The sequence below is a fragment of the Pleurodeles waltl genome, chromosome 1_2 (assembly GCF_031143425.1).
Source record: "Pleurodeles waltl isolate 20211129_DDA chromosome 1_2, aPleWal1.hap1.20221129, whole genome shotgun sequence".
Lineage (NCBI taxonomy): Eukaryota > Metazoa > Chordata > Amphibia > Caudata > Salamandridae > Pleurodeles > Pleurodeles waltl.
The window spans coordinates 462,459,184-462,486,150 of record NC_090437.1 but is presented as its reverse complement, the minus strand read 5'-3'; the positions used below and the strand labels follow the sequence as shown (position 1 = coordinate 462,486,150).

Here is a 26,967-nt window from a genome sequence, read left to right as displayed (position 1 = left end):
AAACATGTGAAGACCTCATTGACGGTCAAATTTACTTTTGCAGGGCATTGTGGGTAAGACAATAGTAGGATCCACGTATGCCACACAACTCTAGACTTCCGTAACTGTTTCATTTCCACAAATGGCAGCACCTGGTAGATGACCCTGGATGCCAGTCGACCCTGGGCACAAATAGCACAACCACCCACTTTGCCACAGGACAAATATGTCAAGGAAAAATCTTGGTGTCTCCATGTTGCATTTGGGGACATTTATGTCGTAAATGATTAGCACATCCACAGAAGTAGGGTGACACTTTAATCAAGAGAAAAGTGGGATATGATCATACCATTTATTATCCACTGTCAAACCATTTCCAATTTTAAGTCAATGCTGAAAATCACCCTGAGTCACAGGACAATAGGGATAGCCCCCAAATTGAAAGTTCTACAGGTAACCACTATTCCTAAACTCAAACTCTTGGGCACATTTAGAAAATGCTGAAGTTTCCATAACCATTTTCATTAATCCAATTTTACCTTAGAAATTGATGCCTGATTGGTACACAATTAAAAACTGTAGTTTGCCTCAAGATATCCTGTTTTCATATAATCAAATACTATACATCTCAGTGAGTGTAGGAGACTAGCAAACGTGGTATGTCACTTTTGAAAATGGGTATCCTGCATAAAATTACAGATGAAATTGTCATCTATTTCTTTTATGAACTACTTCCAGTTAATGGTTTTTAATTTCTAGGATCAGTTTATTTTGGCAACCTATTACGTACACAATTGGTCCCTTGCTCAATTCAGAATTGAATTGATAGATTTCCATCTCCTCCCCTCCCATCCACAAACCCCATAAACCTATATAAACCAAATAAATTGAAAACTACAAAAAGGAATAAAAATGTTTAGAAGTCGGCTCCTGAAAGCTGGGAAGAGTGACCTTACTACAACAAACCTTCTGTTGATGCAATTTGTACGGGGAAAAGGTCTCACACAGCATTTCTGTTTTTTACATTGACTATTTTCTCAGTTTTCTCCAGGGGAATCCACACACCTTGGGGTACCTTTAGAATCCTACAAGAAGAGGAAAAAAAACCTAATTTGGCCTTTCTTACCTGTTGAGAAAAAAATGTATTAAGGCTTCCGCAGGAAATGTTAAGTGCAGGCTTTTTTGGAAGGTTTCGGGGCTTATCTGCACTTGAAAGGGTTAAAAAAGCTGTGCATTCATACATTCCTTTAATACCTAGCGATTAATTAAGACTCCCACCCTGCCTCATGTAAGTTCAAGTTTGCCAGTGCTTAATATACTGTTAAAAGGAAAAAGTGGTGGGAAGGGTGAAAAGAGCACTTGCTTTATTTTTCATGGGAGAGTGAGCAAAAAAGCGTAACGTGAAATATGCTGTACAAGGGGGGCCAGGACACCAAGCAAAACCTACAACTTTATGGAACCAGCACACTATGTAGAAGGTACACTACTAGTCCACATGGCATTTATTACATGCCACGTCCCACTATGACAATCACTAATTAGAATCTCTAGTATGGGAATAGCACCAAATAAAAGATAAGAAAAGAAAAATTAATAAGCAACTCTAATTAGCACCAAATTTTCTTACAACAATCCAAATCATTGGTGACACGAACAAGACTATTAAATACGAGTAAATGATGGCAGACACCCTAAACAGATAAGCATGTTTAGCAGTGTTTGTTCACTAAGGAATTAGAGTATCTCTCTACCAGGCTTTATGACAGTTTTGTTATTGGGATTTCTAATTGCAGAACATTTTTTTACATAACTGCTTCGTAATCAGCCACCAAACATGAACTGGTAGGGAAGGGTGCAACTTATTTCTATTGAATTGAGGTGCTAAATGGTTTCCAGTCCATCAGATCAACTGAAAATTGGTATGTTAAAAATATTTCATAAAGACAATATATGCCTAGAAAATAGTCACTGCAAGGAACAAGATAGCAATGTTTATTTTATTATTTGGGTAAACAGCTTTGTGAAAAGCATCACACCCGTCACTTGGATACATCAGGTCATATTATGCAGAAGTGACCCTAACATCTCTCGGAGGTGGGCGTACAGAGAACTGTTGAATTGTTGGCTTACAATGCACAACAAAGTAATCTGGCTAAAACAAAAAATGATTTTTCTAGGTCATATTTAAGAGGCGCTCTACTTCCAAATATTTATGCTTTAGAGGATTACTGTACAGATTGAAGTTTATTGCCCTACAGTACAGAAGAATTAGATCTTGATAAACCACATAAAATATCTACTCACCAAAAGTAACTGGAGTAAACTTGATTAGGAACAAAAATGTACTTTATCGGTTTAAGATTGTATAAAGAGGGGTAGAGGACTGAAAATGCTTTGAATTAAATTGTTATCCATATTAAAAACCAACAACTTTCATGTACTTGACTGGTACATTTATTTATAAAAATATAGGCGAGACACTGAATTTTAAAGTTTCTTTAGTTTGTTAACTAAAAATTAGTAAAATTGCAACTGTAGTTGGTTTAGCTCATTCTGTCAAATTAATTTCATGCAAGAGAAACATGGAGATTACTAAAAAACAGATTCATTCTTCAATTTCAAACAAAATAACTTAGAGTGGTGTGGAGAAGGGGGTGTGTGCATGGCACATAACTTTCGTTTAATGATTTCAGACTGACTACCATATAAACCAAAAATGTAGAAGCAGTTAAAAGAAACCAGATTTTCAAGTTTTGCAGAATTAAGAACCACCTCTTATGGTCAGTGTTAGAAATGGGGTCTTTGGTTGACAGTCAAGGTTACCCCCTGTTCAAGCAAAGACCCTCACTCTAGTCAGGGTAAGAGAAGCACCCTCAGCTAACCCTTGATTATCCCCTTGGTAGCTTTGCAGAACAGTAGGCTTAACTTCAGAGTGCTAGGAGTAAAGTATTTGTACCAACACACAGTAACTTAATGAAAACACTACAAAATTACAACAGGTTTAGAAAAATATTCAATATTTATGTAAACAAAACAAGACCGAAACAAACATCCACAATACACAAGTCAAGTTATTAAAAAGCAAAAAGAGTCTTTATGTAGTTAAACACACTAACACTGTTAGCGTGACAACGTACCTTGGGTGTGTAAAAAAAAAAACACGGGCGAGTGCACCAAAAAGGGCTTGCGATGAGTCAATTTCACTCACGAGAGAGACCTTGCATCCGCAGGAGAGCAATGCATCGATCCGGTCAGCACTCAGGTCCAGGCAGGCCTTGCATTGTTTTTAAACACCCAGCTGTGTGAGTCGGAAATCCACCTACACGATGATCCGAAAACCGTGCAGCACGGGTTGCAATCTCCCAGCCTCCTTCAGTGACGCTGCGCGTTGTTTCTCCAACTCCGTGCATCGATTCTTCGGTCGCGTTACAGGCGAGCATCTATTTTCAGCCGCAAAGCCGGTGGCAGGTCAATTTCCCAGCCGCAGATCAGAGTTGTGTCGATCTTTTGCCCGCACTGTGCGTGGATTTCTTACTCAGGCTGCCAGCTTCTCCCTTCAGGGTCCCAGGAACTGGATGACCACCACAGGGCAGAGTAGGAGTCTCTCCAGAGACTAGTCTAGGTGCTTGCAAAGAGAAGTCTTTGCTGTCCCTGTGACTTCAAACAGGAGGCAAGCTATAAATCAAGCCTCTGGAGATCTTCACAAGATGGAAGGCACACAAAGTCCAGTCTTTGCCCTCTTACCCAGGCAGAAGCAGCAACTGTAGGTTAGCTCCACAAAGCAGTCACAGACAGGGCAGCTCTTCTTCCTCAGCACTTCTCCAGGCAGAGGTTTCCAGAAGTGTTCTAAAGTCTGTGGTTTGGGGTGCCCTTCTTATACCTAATTTCTCCTTTGAAGTAGGCCTACTTCAAAGTAAAGTCGCTCTTGAATGAGAAACCCTGCCTTGCCCAGGCCAGGCCCCAGACACTCACCAGGGAGTTGCAGACTGCATTGTGTGAAGGCAGGCACAGCCATTTCAGGTGTGAGTGACCACTCCTCTCCTAGCACAGATGGTTCATCAGGAAATGCAGACTACACCCCAGCTCCCTTTGTGTCACTGTCCAGTGTGAGGTGCAACCAGCCCACCTGACCCAGACAGGAAATACACAAACAAGCAGTCACAGAAATGGTATAAGCAAGAAAATGCTCACGTTCTAAAAGTGGCATTTTCAAACACACAATCATACAATCAACTTCACTAAAAGGTGTATTTCTAAATTGTGAGCTCAGAGACCCCAAACTCTACATGTCCATCCAATCCAAAAGGGAATCTACACTTTGATCAGATTTAAAGGTATAACCTATGAGAGACACAGGCCTTGCAGCAATGAAAAACAGTATTATTTCACTGTTAGGACATAAAACACATTACTGTATGTCCTACCTTAACCATACACTGCACCCTGTCCTTGGGACTACCTAGGACCTACCTTAGGGGTGTCTTACATGTAAGAAAAGGCAAGGTTTAGGCCTGGCAAGTGGGTACACTTGCCAATTTGAATTTACAGTTAAAACTGCACACAGACACTGCAGTGGCAGGTTTGACATGATTACAGAGCTACTTATGTGGGTGGCACAACCACTGCAGCAGGCCCACTAGTAGCATTTGATTTACAGGCCCTGACACCTCTAGTGCACTTTACTAGGGACTTACTAGTAGAACAAATATGCCAATCATGGATAAACCAATCAACCATATAATTTACACAGAGAGCATATGCACTTTAGCACTGGTTAGCAGTGGTAAAGTGCTCAGAGTTCAAAAGTCAACAGAAACAGGTCAGAAAAATAGGAGGCAGGAGGGAAAAAGATTGGGGATGACCCTGCAAAAGGGCAAAATTCCAACAGTCAGCAACTGATCAGAGACAGGCGTTACCTAGCTAACAAAACTGTTCAAAACCCTAACAGCCCACAGCCAAATATAAACTATCTGTTCAATTCATTCAATCTAGGCAAGGTAATAAACAACAATTTGTGCCAATCTAACTTCAGTATTATTTATTGAAGTACACACCAGCAGCCATATAAGGGCTAAGGGCTAAACAGGAGTAATCATGCAATAAAAGAGTAAAAAGACCATTATAATGTGGGTGTATGCTACTTAAGGCAGTACGTAATCGATTTAAATCCAACTGTGCGGTCCAGTCACAGTGCATCTCAAAGCATGCATAGGTATCTATATTCTACATCAACTTTCAAAATGAAAAGTACTTCTTACATGTTATAGTGCCAAAAACAGGAAGCCATCTCTTCAAAATTTACAAGTGTATCTGTTAAATAAAATATTGCACATCCAACGACGTTTCCCAACTGCTATACGGATAACCTAGTATTCATTTAAGTAACTACTCTGATCTTAATATTGCCTAAAGCAGACTGGAATTAGTTGATTTAACCCGTTCTGTGCAGTGGAAGTAATGGTTACGTCCTACGGCACAGTGCTCATGTGCAGAGGACGTAACCATTACGTCCTGGGCACTGAAGTCAGAGGGAGCGCTAGTGCTCCTTCTGTGGGCTTCCCTTACCCCCCCCCCCCCAAGGCAGGGATGGAAGGGGAAGTCCTTCCCCTTCCACCTCCCCCACCTCGTAAAGATGTCAGCGCAATTGCGCGCTGAGATCATTACAGGATGCCAGTCGCACTGGAAGCCATTTGCTTTCAGTGCAACGAGGGAGAAACAGGTACGTTTCTCCTCCGGCGGGTGGGGGTGGTTGGAACAAAAAGGTACCGGGGGAAAGGAAAGGCTTTTCCTTTCCCCTGGTGTCTGAGCATTCCTGCTGTCCAATCGCATTGCGATCGGGCAGCAGGAATGCCCACCAGACACCAGGGATTTTTTTAATGTGATGTTTTGCATCAGAGAGCGACCCCTTGGGCAAGGTTCGCACCCATTTGGGGGGCATGTTTGTTGTGGCCATTTCTTCCCCCCCTTGGGGGGCAGATCGGCCTATTTTTAGGCTGATCTGTCCCCAAGGGGGCAGAATCCACTAGACGCCATGGATTTTTTTGTTTATGTAGTGTTTTGTGTTAGGGGGCGGACCCTTGGGCGAAGGTCATACCCATTTTGGGGGCATGTTACCTGTGGCCATTTCTGGCCCCCTTGGGGGCATATCAGCCTATTTTTAGGCTGATCTGCCCCCAAGGGGACCAGAAAACACTAGAGCGCCAGGGATTTTTTGAGTATGTTTATTTATGTGAGGGGCGTCCCCTTGGGCAATGGTTGGCCCTCTTTGGGGGCACGTGTACCAAGGCCATTTCTGCCCCTTGGGGGCAGATCGGCCTATTTTTAGGCTGATGGGGGCAGAAACCACTAGAACGCCAGGGATTTTTTTAAATATGTTTATTTATGAGGGGGGGCAATTGAACTGTTGCCCATTGCTGCCCCCCTTGGGGGCCGATTTATTTTTTTAGGCACATCTGCCCCAAGGGGGGCAGAAGCCACTTAGGCACCAGGGATTGTGTGTGTTTTTTTGTTTGGGGGTGGCCCCTTGGGCAAGGGTCGCTCCCCACGCGGACACACTACTAAAGGTATTTTCTGCCCTCCTTGGGGCAGATAGGCCTATTTGTTAGTAGGCCCATCTGCCCTTATGGCAGAATCCACTTATGCACCAATTTCTAAATGCTTGATGGTTGGGTGTTTGTCAAATAACGAAGTATTTGCATTTGTGATTTTAAAAAAATCTCTTTTTTGTTCTAGTTCAAAGCTTTTGCTGTGGCTCCTTGCGGTTTTGGCGGTGGTTGAGCTTTGGTTTGCATAGTTGCATGTTTTAGGTAAGTAAAAACAATTTACTCCAAAGGGGTATTGTTGCCATGCATGAATGACATGTTTGTAGGTGGTGTACTAAATGCAGGTTTGTGTGTGAAATTGTCCTTAGATTTGTGCACAATGATATTTGTGTTGTCTTATTTCTAATCTGCTTTTCTTTCTTTTTAGTGGGATATCATTGGTGATTTCTGTGGCTGTGCAGAGTAGTTGCTGGTGAGTCAAGCTTTTTCAGGCAAGTGAACGGTATAGTATGAGTTTATAACTCTTACTGATAAAGCTACACTTAATTACTTATCTTACACAGTGCTGGTTGTTGGTGGGGCATTTGTCCAGTTAATTTTCATAGGAAAGATCATGGCTAGCCGCAGGATGACCGCTCAGCAGGTGATTGGTATGCTTTTTGAGTTATTGTCTGATCATGATTATGAGACGGACTATGCAAGTGAGGCAGAGGAGGAAGTGAGATTCTGGCAGTGAAGTTTGTCGGAAAGGAATCTTCTGATGAGGAAGCCACACTCAGTGCAGATGAAGGGCCTGTTTTAGAGGAGGACGCTGATGTGCCATTAGTGCAGCAACCTGGGGCTTAAAGGTTTCCCGTTAGAAGACCTGAACTCTGGGTTGCCCCAAACATGGAGCAGCCAGAGCTGCCTGCCTTTACTGGTCTCCCAGGGTGCAGAGTCAGTACAGAGAACTTTTTGCCTGTCAATTTCTTTGAGTTATTTGTGGATGTGTTTTTGGAAGAGATTGTTGAGCAGACTAATTTGTATGCGGAGCAGTATTTGAGGGACAACGCTGCTAGACTTAGGCCACACTCTAGAGCTACCCAGTGGATTCCCACAAATTTGGAGGAGATTAAAAGTTTTTGGGTTTTACTCTTGATGGGGATAAGGAAGCAGTCACTGGCTTCTTATTGGTCTACTAGTCCCTTGATGGCAACAGCTATATATTTCCTGCAACCAAGAGTTGTAATCGGTATTTGCTTCTTAGATACTGCTTTTCGTTGACAATGCATTAGCCTTGCCACAAGATCACCCTGATTCTGACCGTATTTTTAAGATTAGGACTGTCATTGATCATTTTGTAGATCAGGTGTCATAGGTCTATGTTCCAGGCAAAGAAATAGCTGTGGACGAGTCTTTGGTGCTCTTCAAGGGTCGGTTGGTTTTTAGGCAGTACATTCCTAGCAAGAGGGCACAATATGGAATTGAAATGAATATGCTGTCTGAAAGTAGTACAGGATGTGTATAGTTTGCGTGTCTACACTGGTAGGGATTCCAGTATTGACCCCCCTGGTTGTCCTCCCACTTTTGGAGTTACTGAGACAATTGTGTGGGAACTTGGTAGACTGTTCAAAGGTCACCATTTGTATGTAGATTCTACACTGGAGTGCAGTTCAAGGAATTGTTTAGAGTGGACACTTGCTTATGACAATTCATAACCGGAAAGGCTATCCAAGGAAGCTTGTCTGTAAAAAGAAAAAAAAAAAAAAAAAAGAACTTGAGGGGACAGTGCAGTGCCTTGCGGAATGATGAGCTACTAGGTTTGAAATTTTCTGACAGGAGGGATGTCTACATCTTAAGTACCATCCATGATGAGTACTTCCCCCGTGACTGTTTGGGGCCAGGTGGCTTAAGTGCGCAAGCCTGTGTGCATTTTAGATTATAAGCACATGGGAGGTGTAGAGTTGATCAAAGGTTAGAACCTTATACTGTTATTACTAAGTCTTAGATTTGGTATAAGAAGTTCGCAATTCACCTCTTCCACTTAGCAACTTTTAATGCTTTTATTGTGTTTAAGGATAGGTCTCCAGAGTCAAAGATGACATTTGTGAAATTTCAGGAGTCAGTGATAGAGCGCCTTATTGTGGTGGAACAGGCCAGAGTTCCTAGAGAAGCAGTGGTGGAGGATGTGGCTAGATTGAAAGATCGCCACTTTGCTGAGCACATTCCTCCCACACCCAAAAAAGACTTTCCAGCTGAGAAATGTAAAGTGTGTGCTCTAAGAGGTATCCGGAGGGAGACTCAAATGTACTGCCCAGATTGTCCTTCAAAGCCTGGGCTGTGTGTAGGTGGTTTCAAGAATTACCACACCCAGAAGAATTACTGGGAACAACCATGAGTGTAAACTGCCTGTTTTGTATTTTCATGTGTTCAGTTTCATGGTTGGCATTTCTGTCATGTACTTTCGAGCTTTTGTGTTTGGAGTTTTGCAATTATTTCTAACTAGTAAGTGGTTTCTTTGATTAAAAAAAAAAAGTGATGCCATTCTGTGGAGTGGCGCTTGGCTGACGGTGTACATATTGACTTGCTGTTGGTTAATGCAACACTGCCTACAAAACGCCAGTCCACACAATCCCATCAGCTGGTGTGATTGCTGTATCAGGCATGTGGGCGTATGTAAGTGTTGGGCACTTGAGTGGCGATGTCTGTGGTTGCGAGTGTTGTAATGTGCTGGGCCCGTGGCTGGCAGCGTGAATGGTCTTGTGCATGTCATGTATGAAAAGTGTGTGGACTTTAAAGCGGTTGGTGCCTTGTCGTGGCTTTAAAGCTCACAAGCTGTGATTCATTGGTTCAGTTTTTTGGCCTTTCAGTTATTAACAGTGCATTTCATTTTTGTGAAATCTCTTGTTAATAAAATGTGATCCACTGAACCATCACTCGCCCTCGTGCCAAATCCAAACAGTGTGTGTGGTAAAAATGACAGCCTGCTCTGCTGTAATCAGGGGTTGCAGCACACCTGTGACACACTAGGTGTCTCAGGTGGGACCCCAATGGAGCATGCCACCAACTTGGTTGGTGGGTGAGGGGTCTTTTTAACATAACCTAAGTGCGTTTCTTTTCACACTTTTAGTGTTAGGAACACCACATAAGTATGTGGACACATGAAATTGATCTATTGCAAAACTACCTGTGTTTTGGGAGGGGGGGGACATCTATGTTTTTGGTCCCGGGTGCAGCCTTCATCTAGGGAAACCTACCAAACTCACATGTTTTAAAAATGGACACCCCAAGGAGTCCAAGGAGGTGTGGCTTGCCTGGATCCCCCAACATTTTCTTACCCAGACTCCTCGGCAAACCTCAAAATTTGCTTACAAAATCATATTTTCCTTACTTTTCTTTGTAGGATCACTGTTGCGGCATAGATTTCCTATTACCCAGAGTTCCCCTCAGTCTCCCAAGTAAAATGATACCTCACTTGCATGGGTCCCGAAAGCAGAGTCAGCCTAAAAGATGTATAAAAGAAAAATGTGCTTATCAACTCGCTGTGCCATCCCCTCAATCTCCAAGTTTTTGGCCTTTGTCGCAGGTACCATACCCACCCACACAAGTGAGGTATCATTTTTATCAGCAGACTTGGGGAAACGCTGGGAGGAAGGAAATTTGCGGCTACTCTCAGATTCCACAACATTCTGTAAGCGAAATGAGGAAAGTGGTTTTTTTGGCCAAATTGTGAGGTTTGTGAAGGATTCTGGGTAACAGACCATGGTCAGAGCCCCACAAGTCACCCCATCTTGGATTCTCGTAGGTGTCTAGTTTTCAAAAATGAGCTGTTTGCTAGGTTTCCCCAGGTGCCGGCTGCGCTAGAGGCCAAAATCCACAGGTAGGCACTTTGTTTATAAAAAAAATACAAAAAATAAATTCTGTGGAAAAATTTGATATGTCCACGTTGTGTTTCGGGGCATTTCCTTTCGTGGGCGCTAGGCCTACCCACACAAGTGAGGTACCATTTTTATCAGGAGACTTGGGGGAACGCTGGCTGGAAGGAAAATTGTGGCTCCTCTCAGATTCCAGAACTTTGTCACCGAAATGAGAGGAAAGTGTTTCTTGGTCAAATTTTGAGGTTTGCAAAGGATTCAGGGTAACAGACCCTAATCAGAGCCCCACAAGTCACCCCATCTTGGATTCCCCTAGGTGTCTAGTTTTCAAAACTGCGCAGGTTTGCTATGTTTCCCTAGGTGCAGGCTGAGCTAGAGGCCAAAATCCACAGCTAGGCACTTTGCAAAAAACAGCTCTGTTTTCTTTGAAAATCTGATGTGTCCACGTTGCGTTTTGGGGCTTTTCCTGTCACAGGCGGTAGGCCTAACCCCACAAGTGAGGTACCATTTGTATCGGGAGACATGGGGGAAGACAGAATAGCAATAGTGTTATTGCCCCTTGTCTTTCTCTACATTTTTTCCTTCCAAATGTAGGAGTGTGTAAAAAAGAGGTCTATTTGACCAATGCCCTGTAATTCACATGCTGGTATGGGCGCCCCGAAATTCAGAGATGTGAAAATAACCACTGCTTCTTAACACCTTATCTTGTGGCCATTTTGGAAATACAAAGGTTTTCTTGATACCTATTTTTCACTTTTTATATTTCAGCAACATGAATTGCTGTATACCTGGTATAGAATGAAAACCCATTGCAAGGTGCAGCTCATTTATTGGCTCTGGGTACCTAGGGTTCTTGATTAACCTACAAGCCCTATATATCCCTGCAACCAGAAGAGTCCAGCTGACGTAACTGTATATTGCTTTTAAAAATCTGACATTGCAGGAAAAAGTTTGCGTAAAACGGAGAAAAATGGCTGTTTTTCTTCACCTCAATTTCAATATTTTTTTATTCCAGCTGTTATTTTCTGTAGGAAACACTTGTAGGATCTACACAAATGACCCCTTAGCTGAATTCAGAATTTTGCCTATTTTTCAGAAATGTTTAGCTTTCTGGGATCCAGCATTGGTTTCTCACCCATTTCTGTCACTAACTGGAAGGAGGCTGAAAGCACAAAAAATAGTAAATGGGTTACGTCCCAGTAAAATGTCAAAACTGTGTTGGAAAATGGTGTTTTCTAATTCAAGTCTGCCTGTTCCTGAAAGCTGGGAAGATGGTGATCTTACCATTGCAAACCCTTTGTTGATGCTATTTTCAGGGAAAAAACCACGAGCCTTTTTCTGCAGGCCTTTTTTTCTCTCTTTTTTTTTTAAAACGAAATTTTCACTGTATTTTGGCTAATTTCTTGGTCTTCAGGGGAACCCACAAAGTCTGGGTACCTCAAGATTTCCTAAGATGTTGGAAAAAAAGGACGCAAATTTGCCGTGGGTAGCTTATGTGAACAAAAAGTTATGAGGGCCTAAGTGCGAACTGCCCCAAATAGCCAAAAAAAAGGCTCGGCACAGGAGGGGAAAAGCCCTGGCAGCGAAGGCGTTAACCCCACTGATTTAAATAGCTCAGAAATAAATTCTCAACTGTGAAGGTAAAACACGGTCCTGGGTATACTCAATTTCTAGCAGAAAATGATATTGAGCCCTTTAGTACAGTATGTAGCCAATGTGGTAAAATGCAAAGTGGTAGAGATTAACACAGTTTGTCAGAAAAACCCTTGCACTGTGGACATAGTTGTCAGTTTGGGAGCTGGAGTATCGAGCCTAAGTCCTAACTGAAAGCATTACAAATCTCCTCTGAGCCATAAAAGCCATAAAAGGGTAGTGAAGAGAGCCTAAAAACTGGAAGGGCCAGGACATCCACAAATTCTGGGTTAATTATGCAAAGAAGCAACACCATAATAAAAACATGTCACTTGCTTAATATTAACAATGGCCAAGAAATTGGCCTTAGAGGAACAAAGTGAAGATGTGATTGACAATGTTTTACTAGAATGTTTTGATTTTAATACTAATCAACAATTAAAGAACAGTGTAATGCCTTAGGTTAACAATATTCATACTTTGGCACAAAAACACAAGTACAAATCCAAATTATTAAAACCATTAAAATACCAGTGGCTTTCCGAGCACGGTTTCAAGATCGAAATACTAAGTTTCTTGTTTTATGAAAAACCTGTAAATGGACGGCAACATAATTTGCAGGCGTTATCAAATTGGCTTTTTTACAAGCATCAAAACATCACCAAAAATAAAGAGGAAACGAACAAGCACAGGAGGAAGAAAAGGCAACAGAAATGATAGGAGTTGTATACTCATAAGGATCGACAATACTGTGGTGGAGCTTACCCTTCCAGTGGGCAACAAAATGAAGTTCAAGTGCCCAGAGTCCAGTGGCTCCTTGATATTCCAGCTAACATACTTCAAAGTTTTTCCACCATTCTTGAAATATCTGAAAAACTTTTTTGTAGGCTATTTACAGAGCAAATGACACCATAAAAGACTAGATCGTCAAAATCCAGTCATATAAATTCAGCCAGGCTCGAAGCATATAACTCAAGCAAGCATCTAAGCTTCGTAAGCTAACCCAAAATTTTGCAATACCTGACCGGAATAAAGCATATGTACTGTCTGCCGGGTCATTTTCATACCTAGGACAGCCTTATCTTGACATCAATTAACTTAATGGATCCAACAGGGACCGGTAGACTTGTGCCACAAGTGGAGCAGGAGTAATGAAAGCAAGGCTTCAAGAGTACAGTAACAATTTGATCCACATCAAAAGGTTATAAAGGCAGTAAGACCATTTAGGGGTCCAATACAACAAATCAGGATTGGCATTGACTAATGAATAGAGCACACCTACTGACTGGGCACTCAACACGCCTTAAAAAAGTGTGGTGTTTTAAAGTCACTAAATTAAAGCACGGCCCTCTCACTGAAAGTTTGATTGACTGTACTTACAAGGGAGTGTTTTTGAAGACCAGACAGCAGCTCCTGGAAAGATTTCAAAGAATGATCATGAAAAATGTCAGCTAGCCTACAGATACCAACATCATGTCACCTTTAAAGGTATTTATCACTGAATAAGACTAGAAACAGGTTGCCCCTAATATTGCAGGTGAATCTAATTTAGGATTTATGGAATCATCTGACCTTACCCCATACCTTATGCTCAGTGGACAGTTTTAAATCCGATTCTTTGAAAAAAATGTAGGGTTCCAAGCTTTCAGAGCATCTTTGCTGTCCATATCATAAAATATAGCTACCCAACTGAAAAACTGATCATTAATTTGAGTTGAAACGAAGCAGCTTAATTCTACTTGCCATAATTAGTCTCCATTGTTGCAAGGCCCATCCTACTCTAGATTTCTTGTTTAAGAGCCCATTTCTCATTAAATAATCTTACTGCTCCAAATATGAAAAGACCACATCTAGTTTCTTAAAGTAAAAAAAGATGATTATATAAATAAGACATGCAAGTAAACTCTGTATAACCATGTTAATTATATTTCATCAAAAAAGTGTCAGAATACTAATTATAAAACCTAAATAAAACTTGGTAAAAAAGTAAATGCAGGATGACAGTCAACCCCAAGATTTGAATCATCCCTACCGTAGACAAGTCTGCTCATCAATTTAACTTTAACACTTGCTTCATACATTTTTCCCCCATCGATAAGCTAGCACTGAAAGATATTTGTTCCAGAGCAACCGTCACATTGCAATAGTGAATTAGCTGCGCCCATCAAAAATGCATTAGATTAAAGTCCTGCTAATTTGATTATGTATACCCTGAGATATTATTGCAAAACATGGGATTATCCCATTTTATTTAGTTCATTTATAAAGTGGTGCTGTGCATGTTCAGACAGTATTTCCGCCTCATTTATCATTTCATATTCTTCCTTGTACCATAAGATTTATTTAGCTGTTCACTTCAATGTGCTGATGCGGTCTGCTCTTGTACTATCAGACCAAGACATCCCGAATTAGATACCTGAAAAATCATTAAAATGTTACTAGACCTGCAGGTCGAGTAACTTAAATAATCTACTCGACCTAAATGTAATGTACTTGACCAGTAAACGGGTCTCAAATTGTGTGATCCTAGGCAAATAGTTTACAGAGTTGCCTTTTTCTTAATTCTCACATATGATTGCACCTTCAAATATGTGAGCTCGGCATTTCTGCAGTACAAACAAAACTCTTATTTGATTCAGTAGACTTAAGTTTGAGGCATGCATCATAGAAATCTATTAGAACAAAACTGTGGTTAATGCTTATAGTTCACACATCCGCATTCAGATGAATGACTAGTAGTTTTCAAGGTCACTGGAATTCTTGTGGGTGCCATACTGGTTAAACATCCAAACACTATGGGTGTTAGGTGCACTGATCAAAGCAATTTGAACTGTGGTAGAAACTCAAAAGGGGAAGTACCAGGGCACTCCTGAAGGTAGTCTGAAAAGAATATATATAATACAAACTGGAAATAAGAGTCCAAAAGTTCAAACAGTGTTCTGAATGAAAGGATTTTATTCTTTGTGGTGCAGGTACATACAGCAAACAGCCAACACGTGTTTCGTCCAAAGGACTTTTTCAAGGCAGGAGTATACGTGTAGGTAATTCTAAGTAGGAATGTACAAAATGATATGATCCAACGGCGTACGTGTGATGTAGGTAACGAATAACGGTCTGGTGAAATCAATGGCCACCGAGCAAGGAGTCATATGAAATCATGTTTCAAGTCTGGTATGGAGGCGGGCCATGATAAGACCAAGGAAAGCTTGTGCCAACGCAGGTCCGCGCGGCAGTTTGGATTATATATATTCTTTTCGGACTACCTTCTAGAGTCCCTGGTACTTCCCCTTTTTCGTATCATAAGAATCTAGCCCACATACCCTTGAGGTCTAGCCCACATAACCTAGGACTTCTTTTAGTTTACTAACATTGCCATCAGGGCAGGAGTGTTTCTCAGCTTGTTTCAACACTCAATTTGAATAAATATATTACTAAACCATGATGTGGTAACATTGTCATCTACACACAGTACCTTTCCAAGAAGTGTCCAAAAACCTCTCCACTAACTTGCAGCTTTACTGATAACTATATAGCGTATTAATCTGTGAAAATTGGATTTCAGTAAACATATCCTTTTCACATCAAGATGTAAAGTATTCTTATTCGTTTCCATCCTATTAAAATATGTTTTCATCACAAAGGGCTTTCACAACACAGTTTACTTAGTCATTCAAATGTGTGTTAGGATAAACATGACACCCTATATCCTTTTATTTTACATTCTAAGCAGCCGGTCAAACAGTTCACCTTACAAAGTCCTGAAACTCTGCAGTCAGAAGGAAAATTGTAAGAAAAACTGACTTTTGACCTCTTTGAACATATAGCTAATGTGACATAAGAACAAGATTTAAAGGAATCTTTAATTGCCCCTCCACTTTTCAACTGAACAGAACACCTGTTCAGTGTCAACTTGCAAGAAGAGAAGTATTAAAAATAGCTCGACCTGATCAAATAAGAATCGCCAAAGCGAGCCCTGCCTTAAATTATGGCAAGAAAATATATTTAAGATGTTAACCTTCGTTCTTAGAAATGTTACTCCACTTAACATTCAAAAGTAATCATCTCTAACTTCTAACCATGTTTTATAAATAATTACTGTCCTCAGATAAAATTCTATTGCTGAAGTAGTCTGCTGTAATTAACTAATGGAACTATGAAATTCAGGCTTCTTAATTTCTATCACAAAGTAATAGAACAGTCAACAGATTATGTACCCCCCATCCAAAAGAAAATACATCTGAATCCGCAGGTCAGTGAATGTAAATTCAAGGCACGGGCTATCAAGGACACATGACGGACACTTTCTGACATGCAAAAGAGCTATCAAGAAGAGCTAACAAAAGGCATACCCTAAAGGACAGGCACTGATCAACCTTTGAGTTAACTTAGAGATGGCACCCCTTACAGAATCTGCCTAATTTCAGGTTATTCAAATGCAACTCTAAAGTAGGCAAATACACATCGTTTTAGTCTCCCAATATCCACAGAAAATTGCCTTCTTTATCTACCCTGTACCTATTTTCTCATGAAGACAGCAGCAGTCGACTTATCCTGAGTAAAGCATACCAGGGTGCTAGCTTGGTGGAATGGGAGTTTGGGGCAAAATAGTGTGTGTGCGCGTCAACTGGTGTGCCAAACCCATTCTAATAAAGGTGGTAAAACTGCTACACACCGCTCACCCTGGCGTTCAAAGACAGGGGATAAACTAAACTTCACTAGAGACAGATTCAGCTTCTCTACAAGTTTGGCCAAGGGGAGTTTGCCATGTACACGGAGAAAAGGATGTTACTTATGCTTAAAATCTGTGTGCATCCAACAGCTGACAGTAATAGACGTATGGCTTTGCGTACCAGATAAAACCCAAGCAACTACAAGTTGAAGTTCAGTTTTTGAAAACCATTTGCAAGAAAAAGAAAAAAAATTCTACCATTTAGACACTCGATCACTTTCACAAGCGCTAGATTTCACTCAAAACTAATAGCACTCTGTATAAGAATTAAGTGAACAAATAGGTCCAAGCACACTTCTTCACAATGGTCACAAATACAGAAAGCAGCACATTTTTAGGTCGGGGCTTTGACGCATTGTTAGTTGTCTAGACAGGCTATCGGTTCTAGAAAAAAAATTGATCTACGTCCATTCAAGGACTTTTGGTCAGCAGGCTGCAGCCACTTGCCCATTTTATTATAATTTACACTCTGCTTCCGCCCACCAGAGCATACAACCATGGGTCAGCCACTTTATCCACCAGTTCCCTTCACTTTGAGAGATTACACAAAACGTGTACACATTTACTTCTACCTAAAGACAGTTCATTTTTGTTCAGTGACAAAGTTAGTTACAACTGGGAGTTTTTCTTTTTTTGCAAGTTTAAATACCAGCTATCAGGCCTGCACTTCAGATGCCCAGTTAAATAGTGTTTTATCTTCTATTTCCTTTTCAAAACTGGAGTTATAAACTGATGGTGTAACTTTGTAGCGCCTGACAATTGGGTTAGGTGATTTATTTCTCTCCTCCACACAATATATGGAAAAACTGAAAGGATCGTTGTTCAAAACCATTAATAAAACTGACATCAGTGAATCTTTTTTAACTTAATTTTTTATTGCAAGCATATGTCGGCAGGTTTATGGCCTGCGAATTATCTTACTTTTGTAGCGCATGTTTGATAAAAAAACAAAAACGTATCGAAGCCAGGCATACTAGCGTTGCCAATACTGCTGACACAATAGAAGCAACTAAACCCGGTGGGTAGCTTTAAAAATTGCATTTGAGACCCTCTGTACCAGAAAGCTGCGAGGAATTACATTTTTATTAATCAACTTCCTAAACGGAAGTTAAGGAAAATTGGTCTGCTCAAAATGCAGATAGCGGCCCCTTCCTTGACAATTCCATACGAAGTATTAGAAAATCTATACCACACCTCCACATAGCCAATACCAAGTGGCACTTCAGAGGCGGTTGCTAGCACGTGGCAGCGTTTGGTTCCGTATAGTAGAAAAATCTTACTAACTACAGGAGCCCTTGTTAATTACAATCAAAACTATTTTTATCTTAAGGATGGGGGAATATTACACGTCTCTCCATGTCGATTAAAGTAAAACTACCTATTGCAATCTGCGTCTCTCACTGTACAGATGACTTAAATCGACAGTTACTATAACCCGTCAAGCTCACCGTAGAAAAATCCAACACCTGCATGTGAAGCTTGCCTTTCTGTCCAGTACTACTTGCTGGTCTCCATCAACAAGACTACTTTCATAAGAAAGTTTGCTCACTTTCTGCATGTATACACACCCTCTGTGGTCCTTGTGAATGTGAACAGATTTTCATAAGTATCGTTATGCACTTAAGTACAATAAAATGTGCTAGCACCACATGTTCTTTGCTTAAGGTAGGTCCCAATTTATTGTGTTAATTTCTACAGTCGCATTTTTTTTTTCTAGTACCATTGCATTTTCGGAGCCTGAGAAATTAGAATAAATGATCATTCGAGATTATTTCTGAGCAAACTTAGAAAGCATGGCTTCAGTGTGTCTGATAAAGTGTTGGACCTGGAAGGAAGGACAGCCTTGTTCATTTGACCACCTCACACCTATTGAGGAGAAATAGCTCTACCAATAGGTCCAGGGGCACTAAGCGACTACCTTCCCAGTACAGCATGTAGAGGATGTAACCTCATTTTCTTTCGCTTGCCTCAGTACTGAAGCACAGTTCAAAACTAGTGGTACAGTTGACCAGGACACAAAAATCAGACTAAGGCCTAAAAGAATTGGGAACCGGGAAACAGCAGGTCAAATATGGTAAGAAGTAAAATTTTCAATGCACCCAAGAAAATCAAATGGTAACAGAATCTTGGCCACACGTGGTGAACTTCACAGGCCCAAATTCAGCATAACCACTTTTCACGGTGCCGTACACACCATAACTGTGGCTGCTATTCCACAACACTGCTCAGTAACACCGAACAGAAACTACACCCATCTGGCGCTGTCCAAACAGCAGAAACGATCAGGGCAAGGCCCTTTGTGGTTGGACTGTTCCTTATGGAACACGCCCAAGATTTACCTATTACATGTCAGTCCTCTTCATTGGGGTCGGTAGATCTCAAATGCACTACTTTTAAAAGTTAAAGTTAACATGAGAATTGGCAGACTGGTGAGCTTGTTTGGAGGTTTATCACGTTTGCTATCGTTGTAAGAAAAATAAAATACTGGACATGTGTTCCTATTTTGATATTTTGGCAGGGCCAAGATAAGGTAGGAGAAAAATTTTAAAAATTCCGTTATAAAGTGTTGCTTGTGTTGCTTGCGTTGGAATCCATTGAGAATGAATCTAGACTGTTTTCGAAAACTTATGATTTTTTCATTTGTTTGCCGTCTTTGTTTTTCAAACCGGCAACCCGTAATTCACTTTTTCCTCATTTTTAAACTTGTCCGCAGAAAAATTATGGCAAAATGGTTAATCATCCCTATTCCGTGATATAACGGTGGAGACGGAATCATCGTCATACTCGAAGAGCGTGTACAAGTTGAATGGCCTCGGGCGCCCTGGGTGTTACGTGAGTCGGAACATTAAGGGGCCTGATAATATACGCGCCCACTGATTAACGCAGTTAGAAGAGAACGTAACCACTTCCCGGGTTTTCTTTGGGCTTGTGACACGTACTGGCAGGGAGCACCCAAGAAAGGACTAAGCGAAAAACAATAGGCGAGCCTTTCCCCTTCGGCGCGCGGCGACAGACCCTGCCGTGAGCACGTGTCCATTTATACTACAACACGCCCTTCATCCACTTAGCTTGCAAAAACGGAGTTAGCCGCGATCACTGTAACCTACGGCAGTTAACAGTACCGCGGGGCCAAAAGCACGACAACTAATCACTTCCGTACACGGACCCCGCGCTCTCACCTGCACTTCCGATTCCGCACAGGGGCGGGCTGGAGAAGGAAGGTGCCCGAGGCCTCCTCCGAGGACCTTCACCACGCGCCCCAGACTCCGTATTTGCTGATGGAACCAAACGCGCGCGCTCCCCCGGCTCACCTTTATAGTTTCCAGAGGCTACGTCATAGGCGAGGGGCCGGACCGCGCAAAGACCGGCGAGCCGCTGGCGTGCAGAGCGCATGCGTAACCGGCTAATGGCCCTCGCGCAGCTGATGATGTGCAGGTGTGTTCCTCTTACAGTCTCAATGCTTTAACGGTTGCTCTGGAGCCGCGCGAACTTAAAGCCGGCTTCAGGTATTGAGTGGGTAACAGCTGGGTTATTGCTGCTCTTTGTCTTTCTGTAAACTGGAAGGGCCTTAGCTCACGGTATGGCTTCTGTCTCTTTCTAAGACAGGGCGTGGCTGTTTGCTTGCAGGGCCTGGTGCTCGCCCTTTGGGGCGGGCTTCTACAGTCCTGCGTACGACTGAGACGCCTAACGGTGTTGCTGGTCATTCAACTCTCCAGCGTGCTTTTACAGTATGTGTGTATGTGTGTGTATATATATATATATATACATACATACACACACACATATACATACACACACATATACATACATAAATACACCTGTGGACTGGTGAAAACCTGGAAGCTATGTGGATGCGAACGCTGAGTTAGCCCTTAAGCACTGACTGAGTATTCTGCGATGCTCAGTGCTGTGCTTGTTCATTTGTTTTTTTTTAGGTAGTCGTAGTCTAAGCCTAACATTTTAAGTGTTTCTGTAGTATGTCTCCGTGTTAGTCTCATATGCGTAAATTAACCCAGTATATTAATTACCAGCTGGGTCAGAGCTAGTTGGTTTCGAGTGTGATCCGAGTGAAATAAATATAGAGTGAACATGGCTATTTTTCATAGGTGAGGTAAGTTTTTAGGCCAGGCGATCCAATTGAAGCATTTTGGGAAGCTCACTCTGTTTGCACTACTAATGATAACGGGAATATTGAATTATATCTTCCCAAAGAATGAGAGTTGAAGGGCATGACACGGAGGGTCTTAAGAGAAATGCTTGAGACAAAAATGTCTTCAGTATCTCGGGGCTGCTGGAATCCGTAGAAGCCTTGAAGCCCCGATTCGGTTTTTCTCCACTCGTTGCTCGCAAGTGCTTGGGAGAATAAACGGAAACTCATTTTTAGTCAGAAACATTTAACAGTCTTGTTGATGTGACAATCCAGAACGTTGTATCACCATGTCAAGAGCTTTTGAAAGACAAGTTGGAGTTGGGCCAATATATCCACGTTGGTGCGGATCTGCCTTACAGAGAGACGTGCTAATTTTGACGCTCACACACTTGAATCTTTTCACCTTCTATACGACCACGGACAGAAACACTAGCCTGAGATGGTACCTAGATGTGCGTTCAAATAACCGTACATATTTGCAATTCTAACATGAGCCTCAATTTTTAGCGGGGTAATAGGCCTTCGTTAGTTAATGTAACAGTCTTAAGGAAGCCCTCAAAATCTTGCCTTATGCCCCTGTTACTTTGTGCAGCACTCCGTTCTTTCTCAATTAGGGGCATATATTGCTCAGGGGGAAAGATCAGCTCCCCCTACGTATTCTTTGTTGTGTTTCTTCACAAAACATGCATATAAACTGGTATTTTTACTAAGTTTACAATTATGGATATTGCATGCGGATGGATATAAGTAAAAAGTTAGAAAGTTAGCCCTGCCCTCTTAAAAAAAGCATTTATATGGAAATTTGACGTACTTCCATGTGTAATTCATATTTTACATCCTCTCTGTTGCAGTGGGTGTTCTCTGCATAGACATTCTGGCCCATCTTGTTTTGTTGTCATACGAAATACATTTTCTTGATAATTCTTCCATGGGTGCAGCAGGAAACTGGCGATTGTGTGTTTAATTAGTTGATTGTCTAACATAAAAGTTCATCTGGGAGCTGTAGCATAATTTCACTAAACCTGAAAAGCAGGTAGGTTGTTCCTATCTACCTCAACGGTAATCGTCTAGATCCCAAAGGGTGGGAAACACATGCAAACCACAACACAAAAACAGTGGCGGTCTCTTGAGTAAAAGGTGCTTATAACTCTGTACTAAGAAAAGTTATAGGAGACATTACTGCTAAGAAACCACACACAACTCTGATGCAGCAAGTGCCAGTTAGGCTCCTTGGTTAAAATGCATGCACGTTATTTCCAGCCCTTGATAAAACAGATGGAAGACCAATAATAGACAGATACTGCTGGTCAGTGCTTCACATTAACGTATTCTTTTTAATGTCTACTGGGGGTGGCAGCGACACGTTTGGTGAGGGCTAAAACTGACAGTCTCTGCCCAGTGGGCATTGTGCCCCACCCAGGCAGCCTTCACATTTTCGTTACTTCAAATGTGTTTGGCCCAACCTTGGGAGAGACAGAATACCGTGCTATGGATTCGCACCCTCTGTGAGGTTCATCTCGTCGTACATCAGAGCAATGCTGGAAGTACCAGAATCTGCAACATCCCCTTCACAACGATCGTGCTAAGGAGGTCAGGAGCGGGTGGTCCCACATCCACTGATGTCCTTCACGTTGTCTGGGATGACCAAACCATTGTTCTTGAAGGCATGGATGCTTAAACTGGCATTTCACGTCGGATCCCTCTGTTCACTTTCTGGCTGAATGAATGAGATGTGGGCTGTTGAGATTAGATGCATCCATTAGCTGATTTTAGGCACCTATCGGTTCAGCTGGAACAAAGAAAACGTGCATCCCGTAAGCCCGAGTTTTTCATGCAAAGGTGGCTCCTATATTTTCATTATTATTTTCTTGTGTGTCTTAAGTAAGTTGGGCATTTCCAGGTCTGACCAGCTGCTATGCAGTCCCCAGCTGGCTTTTGGTCCGGTTTCTGAATCCTGCCCTCGCTGTTTGGAAAGCATAATTTGCAAAATCCTTCTTCCCACTCTCCTCGAAGGCGTATCGGTACTGAAAATGTTTCTTGGCTCAATCCCATGCCACCAAATCTCAAGCTCACTTGCTTCATGCATGCATTGCTCCTCGTCAATTTACACACCTATGCAATAATTATAACAAAAAATGTCGTCAAACTCAAATCGCTCTACAACTGACCGTATAGATGCGCCTCTCTCTATAGAATGGCAAGCACGTTACTCCTAGGACCGGATTTAAATAGCCAGGGAGCTGTTTTGGGATCATTTGTTCACTTGCACTGCAAGCGAATTCAGAATGATGGATATCAGTAACTTCATGGACACCTCGCTGTTTGTAGTTCACATGCACCGTCCGAACTAAATTGTTTGCAGGGAGAGTGGTCCGTCGGTGGCATGCAGTTTGCGGAGAGTAGCCCAGTAAAAACTACAGTCGCATTTAATACAAAGAGCGGAGTTTTCATGCAGTTGTTCGTATTTGATCATAACTTCTAATTAGCATTTGTTTTAAAGAAAGATGACGCGTTGACCCCCACGCCAGAGAAAATGAAACCACCTCATTTAGGTATCTTGGTCCCTCACCGTTTAGTTGAAATATATTATTAAACACAATGTGCCTGTGCCTCGGATGGATTTTGGGACAACCGAGTACCGAGGGATGCAAACAATGCACCATTGCCCCTGCCACAGTGATCGTATTGGATGGCTTCTGAACCCACAACTTACCTGTCAGTCCTTGGTTCTGAAAAAAAGCCAAGGGTGCAAATCCCAGGAAGAAAGAAGCTCTTCAAAGAAAAGCGAGAAGAGTGACAGAGATGTGGGCGGCAGGCATCCGCGGGCAGTAGGGGTTCCCGGCACTGTTGGCAGGTGCTGATGGCAGCTGGTGCCAGGAGGGGTGCGGCGAGCTCTGATCTCAGTGTTTGGGTTCGGGAGGAGGCTGCCGCATCTCTGGGCGCGGGTTGCTGCTGCTAAGGGAGGCGGTGTCTGGCAGAGGGAGGCTGGACCTGGCGGGCAGATTTATAGGCGCCTAGTGTGTGTGTGCGCGTGAGAGCACCTCCTCTGCCTCCTCCGCGCGCCAGCGCACCTCTACTGCGCTCGCCGACAGCAAGCCACTGCATGCGTCCAGTATCCCCCTCCTCCGCATGGGCGCAACGCAAACTACCTTGCTGTCAGCTACCAGCGGAGCTGCGATAGGTCCAACTAGGGTGCGCAAGGCGTTGCTACGGGCAACAAGAGGCCCGAGCTATTGGTCGTTTCCCTGTCAGTCTACAGTACTGGCGAGGGGGTGCTGCTATGTTCTGTGTGATAGGCTCAAAGTAGGGGTGATTCTCCGGTCTGTTGTGGAACTCCCCATCCTTGGTACGTATCTGTGTAGAGAGCCCCCTTGAGTGTAGCTCGTGAGGAAGCACGTGCAATCTGGGACTCCGAGAAGGCCCCTGCCTTAATTAGCACAGTTGCAACCGTTCCCGCATCAGTGGCAAGGGCGGTGGCAGTCCTCTCAAGGAGAGGTTACCCGGGCCCGTTATTGATTTTGTATTCTAAAACTACAACACGCATGTGTACAACTACTACATGTGTAGGTTCATCCCTTGTAATTTTCGATTGGGACCGTCCCATTTCAGCGAACTCTGCAAACAGTTTGCGCTTTATCCCCCCTCGCCTACTCGCTTCACCCTTCCGTTTCCGCACAAGTAACCCTCACAAACACTTTTGGCCTCGTGAGTTTGAGGTTGAGCCTGTCAAATGATTTCCGCAGAAATGCGTGTATGTGGAGCTCGGGTATTAAAGATGCCAACACAGGTGTACAAATCTACAATGCCATAAATCTCTCCAAATCTATGAACACTGCAAACAAGATGGACGCGTTTTGTTAGAAACAAACTTAGCGATATAACAACGTTTGAATTTTTGATCTTGACACGTCACATTCGTCGTCCGTGATGCAATATCCAAAAGAGCAGACTCTTACAAGAAGGAGCTACTTTATTGAAAACATGACTGGTCCTACGAGAGCAGGGTGTTAGTCCTCACCTTTTTATTTCTACTTAATGTTCTTTTTTTCGTTACTGGAGTGTGCGCTGGCTACACACATCTCCAGGTAAATCGCGCAGTATACACGTGGAGAGGGAAGTCAGTTTCCCTGGCATTACCTCCACAGACCAGGAGTCTCCACAGATTTATGGTGATAGTCAGACAAAAGTCCCTTCTGGAGTTGTATGCAATCTACTTGAGATGGGTCTCTTATGGCCGAAAACAAAAGCGCACATGTTATGCATCCAGACGGAACGCAGTTTTGTTTTGAAATGAGTTCCTGGAAGACGTAGAACCATGCCCCGCAAAAAGAGGTCGATTTCAGTATGCTTCTGCGTCGATTGAAAACGTTACAATTTGTGGAGAGACCAGCTTTACATAACTAATGCATTTAGGGCGTGCAATGTCGGGTGCTGGTAAAATAAGAGCCCTGCTCAGGTTATAGCGTTCGAAACTGAAATGATCCATCCAAAGCGATAGTGCACTAAAAGGGGATGCTGCCACCCTGCTGCTGCAGCGTCGAGTGACTTGAATGCAGTTGTTTGAGGTGATTACGGTCGAGTTAAAATTATTGGCTTAAAGCGTCACCAAAAACTGCTCGTCTCCCAGTCGACAGTTCTAAACAGTCTTCGGTAGGATGTGAGTTTCCAGTCTTGGGTGAATAATGCAAAGCGCAGCATCGCGCGATGGCACTGATGCTGCGGCTCTGTTCCTGGAAAGCGGAGCTGCTGAGTACAGCACCATGGATAGCTGCTGCACAGTACACCGAAGTTCTTGGTACGAGCGCTAGCATTAGGTCTGCATGACCTCAGCCTGGAGACTGGTAGGGCATGCATCTCACTCACACTGACTAGGGCGAGTATCACACTCGGCCGGAATGAGATAGGACCCCTCAGTCTTACCGACTTCCCTCTCCGCTAGGGCACAATACTGCAGTGCCGAATGAAGTACTCCCGAGGGTTCGATGCTGCACTCGGAAAGACCGCACACTCCTGGACAGCGTTAGTAGTCAGGGTGTGAAGGAAATCGCGAATTGTGCATTACAGAGCCCCGTTCGTTTTATGTTTAACTCCCTTGAATCTAATTCCGTAAAATCTACTGTTGCTAATTCGGGCTGCGCCAGCAACCTCTGTCATGTACAGAGAAAGCCGAGGTCCACAACGATGTTAAGGCGACCACATGGCAAGAAGGCAAATTCTGAACAGTGACTGTAAAAATCCAGGATGAAGGGTCAAACTTCAGAACAATGGGCATTTTTTACAAACACATCTGAGGTGGTCGTTCAATTCTTTAAAATATAACCAACCGTACAGGTTAGAATATGTTTATGTTCATTGGTTTTCCTACAACATAGGAGTATTGGGCAAATATTCACGTTTAGCTGAACTTATTTAAAGGAAATAAAATATTAAATACATAGGCTGCAAGCAGAATTTGGTAGCTAACAGTAGGAGCAATTGGTACACTTCTACCCTCAGACCAATAATGATCATGCCAGAAGTAGTGCTATGTTGCTGGATGTAATCTTATAGTTCATAGACAGTAGCACTACTGGTTTTAGTCCTTCTTAATGAAGGTGTTCTTTTTTTATCAGAGTTGTCAAACTGAACAACGTCTTTGTTCCCACAGAGGTTGTATGCCAGAGAGTTCAGGTGTTGAGGGTGACTGGTGCAAGAGTAAGCAAGTTGAGGGTGAAATAGTGTATGTCTGGAAGAGTGATGGGGTGGCAAGAGTGATGGGTGCCAGAGTGCTGTAATGTTGTGAAAGTGTTGGATGCCTGAAAATACTTTTACTATAAGAGCGCTCATGAGAGAGCACTGGGTGAGGCAGTGTTTGGTGTGAGTGCCCAGCAGTAGTAGGAGGGGATACCTTTCCTCATCAATTGTAAAGTGACAGTTATTCCGCCTTGGAAGTGACGTCACTTCTGTTACTGGGACTTCCGGTGCCCCAGAGAGCCCTCCCCGGAAGTGACATGTGGTGTAGAGGTGTCACGTGGTTTGTGACCTCATGATGTCACGTGTTAGCCATGTGCCGGGGTCCTAGCCCCTGGGTGTTGGTCTATG

General features: G+C 42.7%; 1 protein-coding gene across 5 annotated transcripts in view; it reads right to left on the bottom strand.

The window, feature by feature from the left end:
* ELAVL2 (ELAV like RNA binding protein 2) overlaps positions 1-24,038 on the bottom strand; it is a 558,847-nt gene extending 534,809 nt beyond the window's left edge. For 4 of the 5 annotated variants that reach the window (XM_069240835.1, XM_069240864.1, XM_069240855.1 and 1 more), the window contains exon 1: positions 19,916-20,041. The gene's annotated coding sequence lies outside the window, so the exon portion shown is untranslated. Of the gene's footprint in view, positions 1-19,915; positions 20,042-23,599 lie in introns of those variants that run through there. The other variant, XM_069240845.1, reaches the window with a different exon arrangement.
* Between the last annotated feature and the right edge of the window lie 2,929 nt (positions 24,039-26,967).